The following is a 19,342-nucleotide window of genomic DNA, read 5'->3' on the forward strand; positions in this document are numbered from 1 at the left end:
AATTTGGCAGGCTATAATAAATAAGTGTGGTACAGTTAGAGAGTCATTTCATGGTAACACATATTTGTGTGAGAACGTGGCAGGCCCTGGACTGTTTCTTGATCTTATCAAAGTGAGACCTCTCTAAATTCTGCAAGAATAGTATCGTTATCTAGGGAACACTGTGTAGAAAAGGTGTATCTAGGGAGGGATTGTAATGGAGGCACATGATTTAGGGATAACAGGATTTTTCCATGAAAAATACAGCTTGCTCATTCAGATGGTATCAACAAAGGCAAAGATGTATGAATGAGCGAGCTGTATTCAGAGTATAGGGAAGTGGGCCAGCTTATACATCTTTGGTGATATCATTTGCCTTTGGTGATACCATTCGAATGAGCCAGCTTATCTGGGCCAGCTCAGCTGGCTCATTCAAATGGTATCACCAAAGGCAAATGGTATTACCAGATGAGCTGTCTCATGTGAATGGTATCACCAAAGGCAAAGGTGTATGAATGAGCAAGCAGTATTCAGAGTATAGGGAAGTGGGCCAGATAAGCTGGAGCAGAAGGTCCAATTCAAGAACAAGATGAGCTCAGCTAGCTTATGTTAGATTATAGGGGGCCTTTGAGATTCCTTTGTCCCTGTGGTACTGTCCTATTTCTAAATGCACAAAAATTGTCAGATCTGAATACTCAGTTTAACTCACTTTTTTATACCTTATTTTTCAGATATTTATCGATCAATAACATGTCTGCATTATGGATTATTCTCACCAATCAGTGTTTGGTTTATATCTCTTCTACAAAAAAAGTATTTTATTTTTGAAAACAAATCTTTATTTTTTCTGTATTGATTCCTTTATTTTATTTTATTTTTTTTATTGTACTTTAAGTTCTGGGGTAAATGTGCAGATCTTGCAGGATTGTTGCAAAGGAACACACATGTCGTGGTGGTTTGCTGCCTGCATCCCCCAGTCACCCACATCAGGCAGTTCTCTCAATGTTATCCCTACCCAACCTCCCCACTCCCCACTGACCATTCCCTAGCTCCCCATGCCCCAACAGAACCCAGTGTGTGATGTTCTCCTCCTGCGCCCATGTGTTCTCATTGTTCAATACCCAGTTATGAGTGAGAACATGTGGTATTTGGTTTTCTGTACTTCTGTCAGTTTGCTGAGAATGATGGTTTCCAGATTCATCCATGTCCCTGCAAAGAACAGGAACTCATCCTTCTTTATGGCTGCGTAGTATTCCATGGTGTATATGTGCCACATTTTCTTTATCCAGTCATCATTAATGGGCATTTGGGTTGAGTTGAGTCTTTGCTATTGTAAACAGTGCCACAGTGAACGTATGTATGCATGTGTATTTATAATAGAATGATTTATAATCCTTTGGGTATATACTCAAAAATGGGATTGCTGGGACAAATGCTATTTCTATTTCTAGATCCTTCAGGAATTGACACACTGTCTTCCACAATGGTTGAACTAATTTACACTCCCAGTAACAATGTAAAAGTGTTCTCATTTCTCCACATCATCTCCAGCATCTGTTGTCTCCAGCATTTTTAATGATCACCATTCTAACTGGCGGGAGATGGTATCTCATTGTGGTTTTGATTTGCATTTCTCTAATGATCAAAGATAATGAGATGTTTTCACATATTTGCTAGTCTTATAAAGGTCTTCTTTTGCAAAGTGTCTGTTCAGATCCTTTGCCCACTTTTGAATGGCTTTCTTTCTTTTTTTCTTGTAAATCTGTTTTAGTTCAGTGTAGATTCTGGATTTTAGCCCTTTGTCAGATGGGTAGATTGCAAAAACTTTTTCCCATTCTGGTGGTTGTCAGTTCACTCTAGTGATTGTTTCCTTTGCTGTGCAGAAACTCTTAAGTTTAATTAGATCCCATTTGTCTATTTTGGCTTTTGTTGCCAGTGCTTTTGGTGTTTTAGTCATAAAGTCCTTGGCTATGCCTATGTCCTGAATGGTATTGCCTAGGTTTTCTTCCAGGGTTTTATGGTATTAGGTCTTATGTTTAAATTTTTAATCCATCTGGAGTTAATTTTTGTATAAGGTGTAAGTAAAGTGTCCAGTTTCAACTTTCTTCACATGGCTAGCCAGTTTTCCCGACACCATTTATTAAACAGGGAATCCTTTCTCCATTGCTTGTAGGGCTAAGGGCCCCATAGGGTCATGGGGTGTCCCTTATGCTGTGCTGAGGTGCAAGATCCGAGAATCAAAGAGACAGGACACAGAAGTACAAGGAAAATGGGCTCAGGGGGGCCACACCACCTATAAGCAGAGACAGGCGAGACCCTGAATATCCAGAAGCATCTGTATTTATTGTGTATAGGTTAGGGGGCAGGGTAGTGAGTGAAGTCATCTTTAAGGATAGTGATAGGGTCGTGAGCAATAAAACAAGGAGTCCACCCCCATTTGGTCACCTAGGCTAGGAGATGGACAGTGCACAGCAAGGGGTCCATTCCCATTAGGTCATTGAGGCAAGAAAGTGGGCCAGGTGCAGTAAGGGGTCCACCCCCATTAGGTCACCGAGGCATGGAGGTGGGCTGTGTGCAATATATCTGTCTATGGCATGCTACTTCTCAGAAGATTTAAAGGAGGATGCTAAGTCACACAGCAGTGACAGAGCTGTCAGGATATACCCCCACCTGCCGGCAGCTCCCAATGAGTTCTATAGGAGAATGCTTTTGGATCTAACACAGTAACAAGAGCTGATAAAGTTCACAGTCACCAAGGTGTGATTATCCAGAGGGGTTTTGAGCCTTCAGATGCTCAAGGGATTGCTGGTCTGAGGGCAGCCTTCCACAAGAACTGGAGCAAGGTCCTACAACTCCTTTTCCGGAGGAGTGGCTCTTGCCCCAAGCCTGCCATAGAGCGGGTATCTTTGTGATACTGAACGCTGCCACCTGGGCCATGGATTCTTGTCCTGGTTTAACAGTTTTTACCTAAATCATGCTCTGCACTGTGTGTGCTCCAGACACTCCTCCGACTATAAGCTGCTTATTCCTTAATTCATGCTCTGTATCATGTCTACTCTAGGCATTCCTCTGATTATGAACATATATATATATATATATATATATATATATGGAAATAACTGAGTGGTAAGATACTCTGTAGGCACTCATTCTATGAACTAATGTATGATTATATATAGAGGATTATATAAAGCAAAATAACTGAGTAGTAACATCATAAACTGAGATATTCTTCAAGCCCTAATTCTATGAACTAATATATGATTATATATAGAGGATTATATAAAAGGAAATAACTGAGTACTAACACTATAAACTGAGATATTCTTCAAGCCCTAATTCTGTGAACTAATATATGATTATATATAGAGGATTATATAAAGGAAATAACTGAGAAGTAACACTATAAACTGAGATATTCTTCAGGCACTAATTCTATAAACTAATATATGATTATATACAGAGGATTATATAAAGGAAATAACTGAGTAGTAACACTATAAACTGAGATATTCTTCAGGCCCTAATTCTATGAACTAATATATAATTATATAGAGAGGATTATATAAAGGAAATAACTGAGTAGTGACACTATAAACTGAGATATTCTTCAGGCCTTAATTGTGCCAGGATTCTGCTTAGCTCTCCTTACTCAGTACCTATATTGGGGGTTACCCACAGTTGCTTGTTTTTGTCAGATTTGTCAAAGATCAGATTGTTGTAGATGTGTGTCATTACTCAGAGGTCTCTGTTTTGTTCCATTGGTCTAGATCTCTGTTTTGGTACCAGTACCTTGTTTTGATTACTGTAGCTTTATGTCTTTTTCTTGCCTGATTACTCTGGCTAGAAGTTCCAATACTATATTGAAGAGGAATGATGAGACAGAGAGGGCACCCTTGTCTAGTGCCTGTTTTCAAAGGGAATGCTTCCCGTTTTTCCCATTCAGTATGATACTGGTTGTGGGTTTGTCATAAATAGCTTTTATTATTTTGAGATATGTTCCATAGACACCTAGTTTATTAAGCCTTTGGCTTCTTAAAGAAGGCGGAGACAGCCAGTTCTCTGCCCAGGGTATGACAGTCAGCTCTAGTTTATTTTTCCCGTTTGCAAAGACTTGTCACCCATAGTTGCAGGTAGCACTGGCCTTATGTCCATGAATGATGTTTATACTGAGAGGAAATGTTCATAATTTCGCTGTTATGAAGGAGAAGGAGGAACAGCATATTGCAAGCAAAATATTTAAGCCATCAAATGTAGAGGCTAGATCCCACAAGCCCTGAGGCAGGAGCAAAAAGCCTCAGATGATTTCCATATACATAATGCAGAAGAAAGTAACTAGAAATGTAACTGTAGTCGTTATTAGTTATTCATATGTGATCTTATTATACATAGGTGATCTTAATTCTTTTACTAATGCCTCTCAGGTTGGAAGTGTGAACCTGGGGTGACATTGTGAAATGAATGACACTAAGGCAAGATGCTCTAAGTTCTCTATCACACCCACAGAAGGGCTGCTGGAGGGCGCGTTGGCTGGGCAGCAGTGCCAGCACTGGGAAAGCACCCACTGTTTAGCCAGCTAGGGAAGGAGATGTCCAAAACTGACATCTTCTTCTTCCCCGGAGAAGTCAGGAGAAAACTCCACTTCTCCAAGCTGTTGTGGTAAGGCCTGATGGCTGTCAAGTAGGCCCACAGATATCCTATGGTATAGCTAGAATTCAAATGCCAATCTTTCAGATCACAAAAGTATCTTCCAGTAGAGTCACTTATGTGTGTATTTTATTTACTTCTCTGGAAGTAAAGGATGTGATGCACTCATTTTCTTTTTTTACTTTTTTTGTTTATATTTCTCAACAGGTAGCAGACCGGCAGGTTTTATGTGTTAAATGATGAAATGTTTATTTTTAGTCTATATTTTTTATATATTTCAGATAGCAAAGTCTTATTCAGGACTGCATAATGATAAAAAACATAATACACTCAGGAAGAAAAGGAAACTCTGAGGGTTTACTGCATTACATCCTCTGCTTTTTGTATTTGCTGAAAAATGAAACTATATTCTCTATTTCTCTTCTGACAAATGTGATTTATTCTGTTCATTACAGTTCCTTATCTTGCTATGCTGTCCTTGGTAAATTATGTTAGATTAGACCAATTCTTGATTTAAAAGGTCAGAACAGTACATTACCAAGCCCTGTGGCCTTTTCTGTAGAATAGTTGATTTGTGTATGCCTGCTTCCTGCAGAGTGTCTGCCTCAAAGTGATGGTGAGAGTTACATTTTACTATTTCAACATTAGCTTCTGATGTTTCTGGGGCACTTTTTTTTCTCACAATGAAGTCTCTGGTGTTAAATGAGTTCTCAGCCAAATGTCCTGGACCCTGGGAACTACCACTGATAATTGTCATCATCTCTTAGGTGTATTTGCATTGTTGTCCATAACGAAGCTGATTTCTTTTAATTTTTTAAAATGACTTTCTTACTGCTGCTTCCTGAGTATTTTGCTGGGTGAGCATTCTTGATTGATTACTAGAATGAAGTCAGTCCTGTCTTCTGCTGTCACCCAGGTACCAATTACTGGATCACTGTGGACAGTGCTCCATCGATGCACATTACCAATTTTCCTCTCAACACTGTTCAGTTACTCACTCACATGCTCACAAACTCAGCAATTTGTTCATAATAGCTATTTGGCGGGGTGGATAATATCCTGGTCAAAATGACTGGGCCACATCAGTGATGTATATATTCTCCAGATAGAGAAAGAGCAGGGTTTTAAATCAATGAACTGAATTTGTCATCTATATTTTCCTGAGACTATCTGGTTCTTGTTTATATGTTTAAACATTGTAATTAACAAGTGCTAGATGTTTCTTGGAAGCAATTCAGATAATGAGAGTGTATGATAGCAAAGCTAATACGCTCAGTCAACACCATCTCTGCATGCATTGTTTATTCTTCCAGACCTCCAATCATGCATATATAATACTTCCTTCTTCCCCAGAAAATTGTGAAATATACACGTATTAGTCCAGTCTCATGCTGCTAATAACGACCTATCTGAGACTGTGTAATTTATAAAGAAAAAAGGTTTAATTGACTCACAGTTCAGCATAAGCTGAAGAAGCCTCAGGAAATTTACAATCATGATGGAAGAGGAAGCAAACATGGCCTTCTTCATAAGGTTACAGGAAAGAGAAGTGCTGAGCATCAGATCTTGTGATAACTCACTCACTGTCATTAGAGCAGCATGGCGGTAACTGCCCTCGATTCAATTACCTCCTACAGGTCCCTCCCATATTACCCATTTATTAACCATTTAAAATTCTTTCTGTGAATTGTCTGTTTATTACTTCATTTATGCTGGCAATTTAGAGTTTATCTATTTGTATGACCTCTTTATACATTAAGGATAGTAACCCTCTGTCTGTAACATCTGTTGCAAACATTTTCCTAGTGGACAAATTGATCTACAAATGTTTTCTGTTTTAAAGTTTGCATTTTGATTTCAAGCTGCAAAAGATTTTCCATATACAGATATCAAATGATTCTTCTATATCGCCTTTTTCACAGTTCCATTTTGCAAGTTTACCTTTTTCCCTGGTAGTGAAAAATTCTCCTAGAACATTTAATTGAATAATTGCACTCTTTCTCACTGACTCTGTTGCCACTGCTATCTTAAACATGCTGGATTTTTGTGCCACTCATTCTAGTCTGGCTATTTAAGTCCAGGATTAGACAAATTTAATCATTGTTCCTTAACAAAATGCTTAAATATTTTATAGAATAAGTTCTTAGTTATTGTTATTGCATTTCTTAATGAGCTTTGGACGTTTTAGAGGAAATTCTGATGAGAACTCAATAAAACAACTAAATACACAAATAAATGACATCCATAAGGTATTTTTTAAATGATACATAGATTTGTTTCTTAATGATCCTTTTAGTCTAAACCAAATTTCAGTGGCTTATCACATTCTTGATCCTCACTTTTTGTAACTTAAACTCTGGTTTTCCATTTTTTAATGTAAGCATATTGTCACAAAACCGTTGCTATTTGCAAGAATTATATCAATTTTTATTTTTGCCTTTATATATATTTTCAGACCAATTTTTTCTATTTTCACAGTCTTATTTTGTTTGTTTTAAAGTGCAATTTTTAATTATTTGCATATGGATATAAAATTCGTTGTTGTTGCAGAAGAAGCGGAAATTTTTGAAAATCGCATTTAAAAGCCACCCTCCAAATAGAAATAATCTAAGTTTTGAACATGAATGAGCATCGAATTTTATCGAATGCTTTATTACAATGTGCAATATTTATTAGGGTAATAGTTTAAACCAGCCTTTTCTTGTTACTGTAAATTTTGATAAGCTTTATTTGTTCAATGGCTTGCATGTTTTTTCATCATACTTTTAAGTTCTGGGGTACACGTATAGAACATTCAGGTTTGTTACATAGGTATACACATGTCATGGTGCTTTGCTGCATCCATCACTGCGTCATCTACATTAGGTATTTCTTCTAATATTATTCCTCCCTGAGCCCCCCCACAACAACTCTGTTATCCCTCCCCAATCTCCTCATCCCCCAACAGGCCCTGGTGTGTGATGTTCCCCTCCCTGTGTCCATGTGTTCTCACGGGTTCAGCACCCACTTATGAGTGAGAACATGAAGTGTTTGGTTTTCTGTTCTTGGGTCAGTTTGCTGAGAATGATGGTTTCCAGCTTCATCCATGTCCCTGCAAAGGACATGAACTCATCCTTTTTTATGTCTGCATAGTATTCCATGATGTACATGTGCCACATTGTCTTTATCCAGTCTGTCATTGCTGGGCATTTAGGTTGGTTCCAAGTCTTTGCTATTGTGAAGAGTGCCATCGTAAACATATGTGTGCATGTGTCCTTACAATAGAATGATTTATAATCCTTTGAGTATATACCCAGTAATGAGATTGCTGGGTGAAATGGTACTTCTGTTTCTAGGTCCTTAAGGAATCATCACACTGTCTTCCACAAAAGCTTGAATTTTATCAGTATTTCACTTAGGATTTTTGCACTTCTATGAATTAGCTCAGTGGGGTCCTAATTTCATGCTTTCCATGTCACTTTAACTGTTATATTCACATAAAATAGGGGATTATTACTTTCTCTCTACATGAAAACAAATAGAAGTTTTAAAAAAATTATAGAAGCAGACAACATAATTATCCACATAGAAAGCATAAATAGATGAAACCACCTTGCCATGTAAGTACCTATGCAACAACTCCACATGATCTGCACATGTACCCCAGAACCTAAAGTACAAAAAAAAATTAGTAGTGTTTACTCACTACAAAACAAATAGCTTTTTTTCATAATATCAAATTTGTATATAATGTTATTCTATAAGTGTTCCAACTTCTACATCAGCATAATCTCATTTGTTTAAAGTGTTGCATAAGAGAAAAAGGCTTAGGCCTTCTGGGATATGAGCTCTGTGATGATGAGTGTCATTTCAGAGATATCAAGAGGACCTGAATTAGATGATAATAATGTAGCAATAGGAGAATGGTGGCACCATTTTTTGTACCTATCATCTTGCATTGATTAAACTGTATTATTCCAATTGAACTTCTCTATTATAAATTTCTTCCTCCAGTACTTCTTTTTAAATGCCTCTTATTTTTTTTCTATGTAGCAATACTTTCATGCAAGAGAAAATGGCCTGAAAAAGAATTTCTTGGAGAAAAGCCCAGATCTGTAGTCTCTGAAATGTGCTCTCAGTCTTTATACCCAAACTAAACCTGGTATTTTTTAGTTCTGTTCATGTGATGAGTCACAGTTACTGATTTGAATATGTTGAACTAACCTTGCATTCTACAAATAAAGAATATTTGATCTTTATTAATTAGTGGTTTAATGTGTTGTTTGATTGTTTGCCAATATTTTGTTGAGAATTTTAGCATTAACATTCATCAAAGATTTCAAGCTGAAGTTTTCTTTTTTTGTGTGTCTCTGCCAGGTTTTTGTATCAGGATGATGCTGGCCTTATAAAATGACTTAGGGAGCAGTCCCTCCTCCTCAAGTTTTTGGAATAGTTTCAGTAGCAATGGTACTAGCTCTTCTTTGTATATTTGGGAGATTTTGTCTGTGAACCCAACTGGTTCTGGGCTTTTTCTGGTTGGTAGGCCTTTTATTACTGATTCAGTTTTAGAACTCATTATTGGTCTGTTCATTTGCTTGTCTGAAATGGATCTTGTTTTCTTTGTTTACTGTTTTGGTTGTTAATGAAAAATGAAATGGATCTTCTCTTTCACTGATGAAGCTTAGTATGGCTGGATACAAAATTCTTGGATGCAAATTATTTTAAGAATGCTGAACATAGGACACCCATGACTTCTGGCTTGTGGGGTTTCTGCTGAAAGGTTTGCTGTTTGCCTGATGGGTTTCCCTGCCTAGGTGAAATATCCCTTCTTCCAGCTGTCCTCAACATTTTTTCTTTGGTTTTGACCTTGGAGAATGTGATGAATATTTGTTTTGGAGATTGGTTTATTATGTAGTATTTTGCATGAATTTTGCGCATTTTTTGCATTTGAATGTTGGCCTCCAACAAGGCTGAGGAAACTTTCATGAAAGATATCCTGAAATATATTTTCCAAATTACTTTCTTTCTTGCCTTCTCTTTCAGGGATGCCACTGAGTCATAAGCTTGGTCTCATTATATAATCCCATATTTCTCAGAGGCTTTGTTAATTCTTCTTTATTATTTTTTTCTTTTTCTGACTGAATTATCTCAAAGAACTGGTCTTTGAGCTCCAATATTCTTTTCTCAGCTTGGTCTATTCTGCAGTTAATACTTGAAGTTGTGTTGTGAAATTATCAACAGGAGTTTCTCAGGTATATCAGATCAGTTTGGTCCTTCTTGAACTCCCGACCTCAGGTGATCCACCCGCCTTGGCCTCCAAAGTGCTTGGATTACAGGCGTGAGCCACCATGCCTGGCCTGGTCCTTCTTAAAATAACCATGTCACCTTTATCTCCTGGATTGTTTTATTCTATTCCTTAAGATTCTTGGCTTGTGTTTTGACTTTCTCCTGAATCTTGATGATCTTCATTCCTACCCATATCTGAATTCTATTTTTGTCATTTCAGCCTGGTTAAGAACCATTGCTGGGGAAGTAGTACAGTTGTTTGGAGGTAAGAAGACATCCAGCTCTTGGAGTTGCCTAAATTCTTCTGCTAGTTCTTTTTCATTATTGTGGGCTGATGTTCCTTTAATCTTTGAAGTTGCTGTCCTTTGGATTTTGTTTTTCTTTTACCTTTTTGATGTTCTTGGGGGTTAATTGTATTATATGGTAGGTTCAGTGCTGGAGGCACTCTGGTTGGGCATCTAAGGATGTACTGTGAGCACGCATAGCCAGGCTGGGGCCCTGGAATAGGCCAGCTGACAAGGGGGATCTCAAGTTGGACTGCTTCATCTCACAGGCAAGGCCATCTTGCTCTTTTTAGGCCTAACAGTTCCTCTAAGGCTAAAGTCTCCTAAGGGCACATGGCAAGGCTTTGGGGATAGGCATTCCTGGTCATACTCCACTGAAGACATTTCTGTAGGAAACCCCCTGGGCAATGCAGAGGCTGGAGCCCTAACCCCGGCCCCTCTCTAAGCAGCTCACCCTGCTAGCTCAAGTGTCTGTAGGCATCATGGGATCTGTTGCTGCCATGATTACAGAGGTCTATAGCAAGAGGAAGTCATTCCTTGCCTGTTCAATTCACTCATTCTCCAGTAGTCATTGGGGCCCAGGAAGGAATCCTGGTGTGTGGTAGCCCCAGGTACAGTTTTCAGCTTCCTCTTCCTTCAGCCCAGCATCTGTGTTCTCCCTCTATTCTCAATGCCTTCCCTCTGAAGATCTGCTCAGACTGCACCAGTGTTTTCTATGTCTTAGTCTCTCCATGGGGTATGTTCTTGCTGGTTGTGACTATTCAGCCATCTCTGTTTTGTCCATTTTTGTTTGTTTGTTTGCTTGTTTGTTTTAAGTCAGGGTCTTGCTCTGTCCCTAGGCTGGAGTCCAGTAGTGAGATCATAGTTCACTGCAGTCTCAGCCTCAAATCCCTGGGCTTGTGTAATTCTCCCATCCCAGCCTCTGGAGTAGCAGGAACTACAGGCACACGATACCACTCTGGACAATTTTTTTTTTTTTGAGACATTGTCTCCTTATGTTGCCCTGTTTGGTTTCAAACTCCTGGCTGGAAGCAATTCTCATGCATTGACCTTCCAAAGCACTGAGATTATAGGCATGATCCAGGATACTTAGCTTCATTCTTTTGAGTTCAGAATTTATTTTTATTTTTTATTTATATAAGTACTTGAGGATATACATTTTTCTCTTATCATTGTTTATATTTTATCCAATAGGTACTTATGTGGAGTGTTCCCATTATTAATTTTTGAAATTCTACATGTTGTCATTACTCTATTCCACAAATTGTTTAATAGAGAGGCTTTTACTTTTAAAGGGAAAGTTTTACAAACAAAAAAATTTCTAGTTTTATTGCAATGTGTTAAGATAGTGTTTCCATCATTTCTATTTTGTAGAACTAATTGACTTTTCTTTTTTTTTATTGTACTTTAGGTTCTGGGGTACATGTGCAGATTATGCAGGATTGTTGCATAGGTACACACATGGCAATGTGGTTTGCTGCCTCCATCCCCCCATCACCTACATCTGGCACTTCTCCCCATGTTATCCCTCCCTGACTTCCCCACCCACCAAGCTGTCATTCCCTTGGCCCCTCCAACAGACCCCAGTATGTGATACTCCCCTCCCTGTGTCTGTGTGTTCTCATTATTCAACACCTGCCTGTGAGTGAGAACATGTGGTGTTTGGTTTTCTGTTCTTGTGTCAGTTTGCTGAGAATGATGGTTTCCAGATTCATCCATGTCCCTACAAAGGACATGAATTCATCATTTCTTATGGCTGCATAGTATTCCATGGTGTATATGTGCCACATTTTCCTTGTCCAATCTATCATTGATGGGCATTTGGGTTGGTTCCAGGTCTTTGCTATTGTAAACAGTGCCACTATGAACATATGTGTGCATGTGTCCTTATAATAGAACGATTTATAATCCTTTGGGTATATATGCAGTAATGGGATTGCTGGGTCAAATGGAATTTTTATTTCTAGGTCCTTGAGGAAGCACCAGACTGTCTTTCACAATGGTTGAGGTAGTTTATACTCCCACCCACAGTGTAAAAGTGTAAAAGTGTTCCTATTTCTCCACATCCTCTCCAGCATCTGTTGTCTCCAGATTTTTTAATGATTGCCATTCTAACTGGCATGAGGTGGCATCTCAATGTGATTTTGATTTGCATTTCTCTAATAATCAGTGATGATGAGCATTTTTTCATATGTTTGTTGGCCTCATATATGTCTTCTTTTGAAAAGTGTTTATATCCTTCTCCCACTTTTGGATGGGTTTTTTGTTTTTTTCTTGTAAATCTGTTTTAGTTCTTTGTAGATTCTGGATATTAGCACTTTGTCAGATGGGTAGATTGCAAAAAATTTTTCCCATTCTGTTGGTTACCAATTCACTCTAATGATTGTTTCTTTTGGGGTACAGAAGCTCTGGAGTTTAATTAGATCCCATTTGTCTATTTTGGCTTTTGTTGCCAAAATTTGACAAAATAGACAAATTTGGCTTTTGGTGTTTTGGTCATGAAGTCCTTGCCTATGCCTATGTCCTAAATGGTTTTGCCTCAGTTTTCTTCTAGGGTTTTAATGGTGTTAGGTACTAATTGACTTTTCTTTGTGATTCATTTTTCATGAATATTTCATATGTGGTTAGGAACAAATGATGGATTGTTAACTTGATTGTGATAATCATTATAGAATATGTATATCAAATCATAACATTGTACATCTCGAATATATGCAATCTGTTTGCCAATTAATTACTTTAAAATACATATTTTTCTTTTTAAGCTTATATATTCTATATATATATGTATATATTCAATCTACCTGTTTCTTTTATATATTTATTTGTATTTTCTTTATTTTACCTGTGTTAGACTAAGAGTGGTGTTCTGTTATGAGTGTGTTTCTATCAGTTTCTCTTTGCATGTTTGTCATTTCTGCTTGATGTATGTCATTGCTGTGGGATTTTGGTGTATGGATTAATAACTGATACTTTTATTATAAATTTTCTTTCTTAGTATTACAAAGGATTTTTTTGTTTAAATTTTTTGTCATGAATTGCACTGTATGTCTGATATCAGTATTGCAAATCCTTTTTTCTCCGTGTTTGCATTTGTTTTACATGTTTGCCTGTGTATTGTCTTTTATTCAAAATATTTCTGGATTACTTTTAGTTGTATCTATATGTCTTGCATATAGTGTAGACTTTTATTTTGCTTTGAGAATGAATCTAAATTTTTTTTGTTGTTATATTTCAAGTTCTGGGGTACTTGTACAGATCCTGCAGGATTGTTACATAGGTATATACAGGCCATGGTGGTTTGCTGCATCCATCCCCCCATCATCTACATTAGGTGTTTCCCCTAATGTTATCCCTCCCCAGGTCATGTTTTCTTCCCCTTCCCCCATTATTGTAAGTTTCCTGTGGCCTCCCCAACCATACTGAACTGTGAGTCAATTAAACCCCTTTTCTTTATAAACGACCCAGTCTCAGGTGTGTCTTTATCAGCAGCATGAGAATGGACTAATATGCCTTACGTCTAGGTGGATGCAGTATTACAGTCTCCATGTATTTCTCAGCTGTAGTCCATCTAGGGATGATGTCGAGTGTGTCAGTGGCCCAAGCTAAGAAAATCTGTGGTAGTGGTCGTTCTGCTTTGCCAGAGGTGGGCTTGCCACGTTGCTTCTCAGGTCAGAGGTGTGTGTGTTTATAAGGTGAGTTAACCAACTCGCAGTCTACTTCACTGTGGTTAGTACCACAGGATTGTTAGTCTGGCCAGGGGCATGGATATACATTTACCTGGCCAGCCTTGGGGTGTGACTGCCAGAAGGCCTTTGGAGATGTTTCATAAGCTCCAGAAGTAGCTGTACTGGTACTCAGTGGGACAGGGGTCAGGCTTGGTATCAGAGGACCTTGGGTTTTTGAGGCCCAGGATGCAGCTGAATGGTGTCTCTGCTAGCCTGGGGGTGTGTTGAGCATGAACATCCTGTGGGGCTCTTTCTCAGACCTGGCACATGAGTACACAGCTGCTCAGTCAGCTTGGGGTCATTTCATCCAGGGGGAGCCTATTGGCCTGTGTATCAGGCCCAGCACACAGGCACACAGCTGCTTAGTTGTCCTGGGGGTTCAGATGGGGATGATTCTCAGGCTCAGAACATGATTGTACAACTTCTTGGCTGGCTTGGGAATATACCTGATGGAGGTGGACCACAAGGCTTTTTCTGAGGCCTGTGACACAGGCACAGAGATGCCCAGCCATACCTTATAGGGTGGCCTGCAGGGATGTTTTTCAATCATGAAATGTGGGGTTACAGCTGCAAGGCTGGCCTGGAGGTGTGTCTCCCAGGGACAGCCTGTGGGGCTGCTTTTTATGTCTGAGATTTAGGTGCCCAGCTCTTGATTAGCCTGGGCATGTGTTTGTGAGAGGTGGTCCAGCAGATTCCTCCTGAAGCCCTCAGCATGTGTGTACAGTTGCTGTGCTCTCCCAGAGGTATGTCAGCTTCTAGATGACTCACAGGCTTTTCCTCCTTTGGGAAAGGCATGCAGTAGTTTGGCTGCTTCAAGGACAGATTTGCCCTCGGCAAGACTGCCAGACTCTTCTTCCAGTAGACACGATGGCAGTGGGAGTTGGTTCCTCTGCTGTGAAGGACAGAGTTCCAGGCAATCCTGGGCTCAGCTAGGGTTGTGTTATTTAGCCACCTGTGTGGGCTTGGAATAATGAAAATGAAGCCCCAGTGCTGAAGAGGTGCAGTGGCTACTGGACCCCAGACCAGAATACACTCCAGAGGTAGCCCTTGTCTTAAGATGGTGCTCTGCTACAGCAGCTTGGCTTACAAGGGGTGGTTGGGCAGTGGAAAGTATACATTTTATGCTGCTAATCCAGAACAGTGCAGCTGTGTGAATTCCTGTTAGCACTCCAAACTGGACTCAGGGCTTGCAGGGACTGTGGGATTCTCCTATATTAAGGTCTGTAGGTATTCGTGGTGGCCATGAAAGATGTTCGGCTTCTTCTGCTTACTTTTTTCCCACAGAGAATTCCCTCCTGTCTTTGGGCCAATCCAATCCACGTGGAGGGGATGGGGCTACAGAGGGTGAGTGTCTACATTGACACCCTCCTGGGCTTCCAGTCACCACAGTCTTTTTGTGGGAGAGATGAGTGTCAAATATCACTAGTCAGCCATCTTGCTAATTATTGTTCTGTGTATTAATTTTGTATTCTGCAACTTCACTTAATTAGAATAGATGAATTGGAATAGAATTATTAAAATAGAATAACCATTCTGATATCTAAGCTTTTAATGAAATGTTAGAGCCAAATATTATGAAGAATATTATGTGTGGTCAAAAGAGCCTGGAGATTTTATTTCTAAATAATGATATGATGTTGCATAAATGAAATAAAAAGGCACAAGATACAATACAATTCTGCATGTACTCAATATACATCCATTCATTAAAGCATATGCCAGAGGATTGCATCACACCATGCATTTAGAGAAGTCATTAACAAAGCAATGACCTAACAGTTTAACATCAATTAGCCAACCTCACTGTTGTGTGATTTTACACTCAGTAGCAGAATGGCTCTGACAGTCATGATACTAATCACTTCTGTTCTTAACATATTAGATCAGCTTGTTCAGAAAGCACAATCATTATAACAGTTTCTTATTTCTGCTTTTGTAAGTAGTCACTAAGAGTTGTGACCACAAGTTTTAATTACAAAGTACTTGTTTTACAGTCATATATTTTGGCATAGACTCTAAAAAGTCAAATTGTAATGTAACCGAGTATTCCACGTTCCTGGTTCTCCCCTCCCCTGACCCTAGGAATGATGGAAGAGGTCCTGTATGTGTGGTGGGCTTGTTCAAGTAAATATTGAACCTAAAGTGTTTTTGCAGAAAAGTGATTTATTAGGCAGAGAGAGAGAGAGAGAATGAGAGAGAAAGAGAAAGAGAAGCAGGGAGAGGGAGAGAGAGGGAACTCCCACACTGTCATGGGAGGGGATCCAGAGATGGAATCCACACAGGTAAGGGGCAGGGGGACTTTTAATCTGAGAGTTACTTCCTCTCCATTTAAGTCCTCGTTCAATGAGAGAAGTTCTTGCAAACATCCTCGGAGTGATTGATTTTTAACCGTGATGCTGGATTGGTTGCCCAGCCCACAGTCCTCCCATAGCTTTTTGTGGGCTTTCTAAACAAAGGAAGCTCACCTGGGAAGTCTGCCTTTCCTGTGCCAGTGAAAGTTAGACAAAGAACTCTAGGCTCCAGGATGGAGACGTAAAAGAAGGTGGGTCAGGCATGTCACTGTGAAGTTCTTGCCTGTGAAACCATGCCCCGTGTGGACCTGGGAAAAGAAGTTAATACATTTCCTCAGTCCCCACTCTGAACAGGAAAGTCCAACTTCTGTTGGGACATGGGTGTGGATCACTCTTTAACTACTTTCTGCTGAACTGGGGGTAGAGGGGGCCCTGCATTTGAGGTTTCCTCCAGAGGGGAATCTTTCAGGGGTGCAGGTGAGTCCAGAGGTCCACGATAGAGCTCATGAGCCAAGGACATTTGGGGTTCTAGTTGCAGAGTTATTTGTGGCCATATGGTTTTAATTCTAGAAGAAATGAATGTGACAAGAAAGTTAAAGATGAAATGCCCAGAGGCCAACAAATATAGAATGGTTATAAACAGGCCTAGGAGAGGATGGAGTCAGGACAGCCAGTTGTTAAACAAGCTTTATGATACAGTTTTTTGAAGGTCTTTAGCCCTGTGTTTGATTGATCCCTGAGTTCTTTAAGACAACACTTAATTGGTTTACAAAGTAGCAGCATATTTCCTAGAAAGAGACAGTTTCACTCTCTCTCAGCTGTTAGGAGATTTAGGGCCCTTTTACTTTGAAGAGCTATGGCAGTTAAAGAGTTAAGCTGTTTTTGCAGAGTCAGCTGCCTTTGCAGAGAGAATTAGCAACCTTCTCCATGTTGTTATTGGACTCTTGAGATAGCTTATATTAAAACTGAGTAAAGGTAGTAACTTTTCTAATGCCAGTACTAAGTTTTCCTATAACTCTGGCTTTCCCCCCACTATGAAAAGTACTATTGGAGTTTGAGAGAGCAAAGTTAAGAGTGATAGTTCTGGTAATGCCAGGATGTAAATTAGACTCATGAGTAGTTACTTTCCTGGAGATTTTGTTGGAAGAGCAAACGTATATTTTCTAATGAGTTGCAGGTATACAAAGGGTTGTCTCCTGGAACTCGAGACTGTGGAGTGGAGGGCCTATGATTTTCCTTAGGAAGTGTCCAAGGCTTCAGTCTAGTATGATGAATCAATGGGTCAATCCCCACCACCTTAACTGCCATTGGAGTAGACAGAATAACCAAAAAAGATCCTTCCCAAAATGGGCCTAAAGACGGAGACTCTGAAGAGAAAGACTTAACAAGCATTAAGTCTCCAGGGCAGAACAACTCTCCCTTTTTCCCTAGGGTGTCCTTCAGGTAAGGGTTTAAGGCATGTTGGTACTTAGCCAAGGAGGTTATATCTTTTATTAGATCTGCTGTTTCCTTGTCTAATACAAGATCATTAGTAAGAAAGGGCCATCCATAAAGCATCTTATAGGGGCTGAGCCCCATTTTCTGAGGGGAGCTTCAAGCCCTTAACAGTGCTATTGGTAATAGAGAAGGCCACAAGAGGTGGGTTTCCCGTGCCCATTTCTTTAGGTGTCTCTTAAGAATTTCATTCATCTTTTCCCCTTTCCCTGAGGACTGAGGCCTCCAAGCACAGTGGAGATGATACTGTATTCCTAACGCCCTGGAAATTCCTTGGGTCACTGCAGCTTTGAAGGCAGGGTCATTAATGATTCAAAGACAGTGAGGGAGTCCAAATATAGAGATTATTTCATTAATCAGGACTTTTATTACCTTTTGGGCCTTTTCTGTTCTTCAGGGGAAAGCCTCAACCCAGTTTGTATAGTATCTACACATACTAGTAGACATTGGTATCCCCCAGAATTAGGCATATGGGTAAAGTGCATTTGCAGTCTTCACCTGGGTAATGACTGGCTCACTGTTCCCCAGGAGGAGCTTTGCAATATGCTAAAGGATTGTTTTTCTGGCATATTTCACATACTTTGACTATTTGTTGGACAGCCATGAAGAGACCTTTTTCTATAAATATAGATTTGGCCATCTGATCTGTATTCTCTATACCCATATGGAAGGTTTGATGTGGGGTTTTAAGTACTTTCCACCAGCTGGCAGCAGGTAGGAACACCTTTCCCTCCTCAGTAGCTAGACACCCTGAAGGAAGAAGATTATGTCCTGGGAGATTGCCCACTCTACCTCTTCTGATGAGTACTGAGGTTTCATTTCCTGGAAAGGATTTTCCCACATTAAAGTTTCTCTGTAAATTCCTGTCTAACTGCCCTTTTTGCTTCTAGGTCAGCTTGGTGACTGTCCTCTGCATCCTTATCTCCTTTCCGGTGAGCCCGGCAGTGTAAGACTGCTACCTCTTTGGGTTCTTGGACAGCTTTTAGTAAGTCTAAAATTTCCTTATGATATTTAATGGGGGTTCCTGCCGAGGTTAGGAACTCTCTTTCCTTCCGTATGGCAGCATGGGCATGCAGAGTCAGGTAAGCACATTTGGGATCTGTGTACACGTTTATTCTCTTTCCTCTTCCTAATTTTAAAGCTTGAGTGAGGGCTACCAGTTCTGCCAGCTGGGCACTGGTTCTGGGAGGAAGGGAATTACTTGTAAGCACTGTTTGATCATTGACTACTTTTTGAACTTCATTTTCTGTAAATGTACTTCTGTCAGTGTATAGGTTAAGGTCAGGATTGGCTAGAGGAGTTTCTAAGAGATCTTCTTGAGACACATAGTTCTGAGCTGTAACCTGCTGACAGCCATGTTCTGTGTCTTTTTCCTCAGGAAGAAAAGTAGCTGGGTTAAGGGTTGCAAATGTGCGCAGCTGAAGTAGAGGCCCTTCGAGCGTTAAGACCTGATATTTGAGTTAGCCATTGTCAGACAGCCATAAGCCTCCTTTAGGGGCCAGAATTTCAGTCACATTGTGTGAAGTCCATACAGTTAGATCTTTCCCTTGCATGATTTTAACCGCTTCTGAGACCAGTATAGCCACCATGGCTACAACTCACAAGCAGTGTGGCCAGCCTTTGGCTACTGCATCGATTTCCTTACTTTGGCAGG

General features: G+C 39.8%; 1 long non-coding RNA gene across 1 annotated transcript in view; it reads left to right on the plus strand.

Annotated features, from left to right (window-relative positions):
- The window catches only part of LOC105726385 (uncharacterized), a 60,045-nt gene that overhangs the window by 12,093 nt on the left and 28,610 nt on the right, over window positions 1–19,342 (plus strand). The window contains exon 2 of the long non-coding RNA XR_010337597.1: window positions 18,579–18,673. This is a non-coding gene — a long non-coding RNA (uncharacterized LOC105726385). The remainder of the gene's footprint in view (window positions 1–18,578; window positions 18,674–19,342) is intronic.

This window comes from Aotus nancymaae, unplaced genomic scaffold (assembly GCF_030222135.1).
Source record: "Aotus nancymaae isolate 86718 unplaced genomic scaffold, 86718_ANA_hifiasm-v0.15.2.pri h1tg000051l, whole genome shotgun sequence".
Classification (NCBI taxonomy): Eukaryota; Metazoa; Chordata; class Mammalia; order Primates; family Aotidae; genus Aotus; species Aotus nancymaae.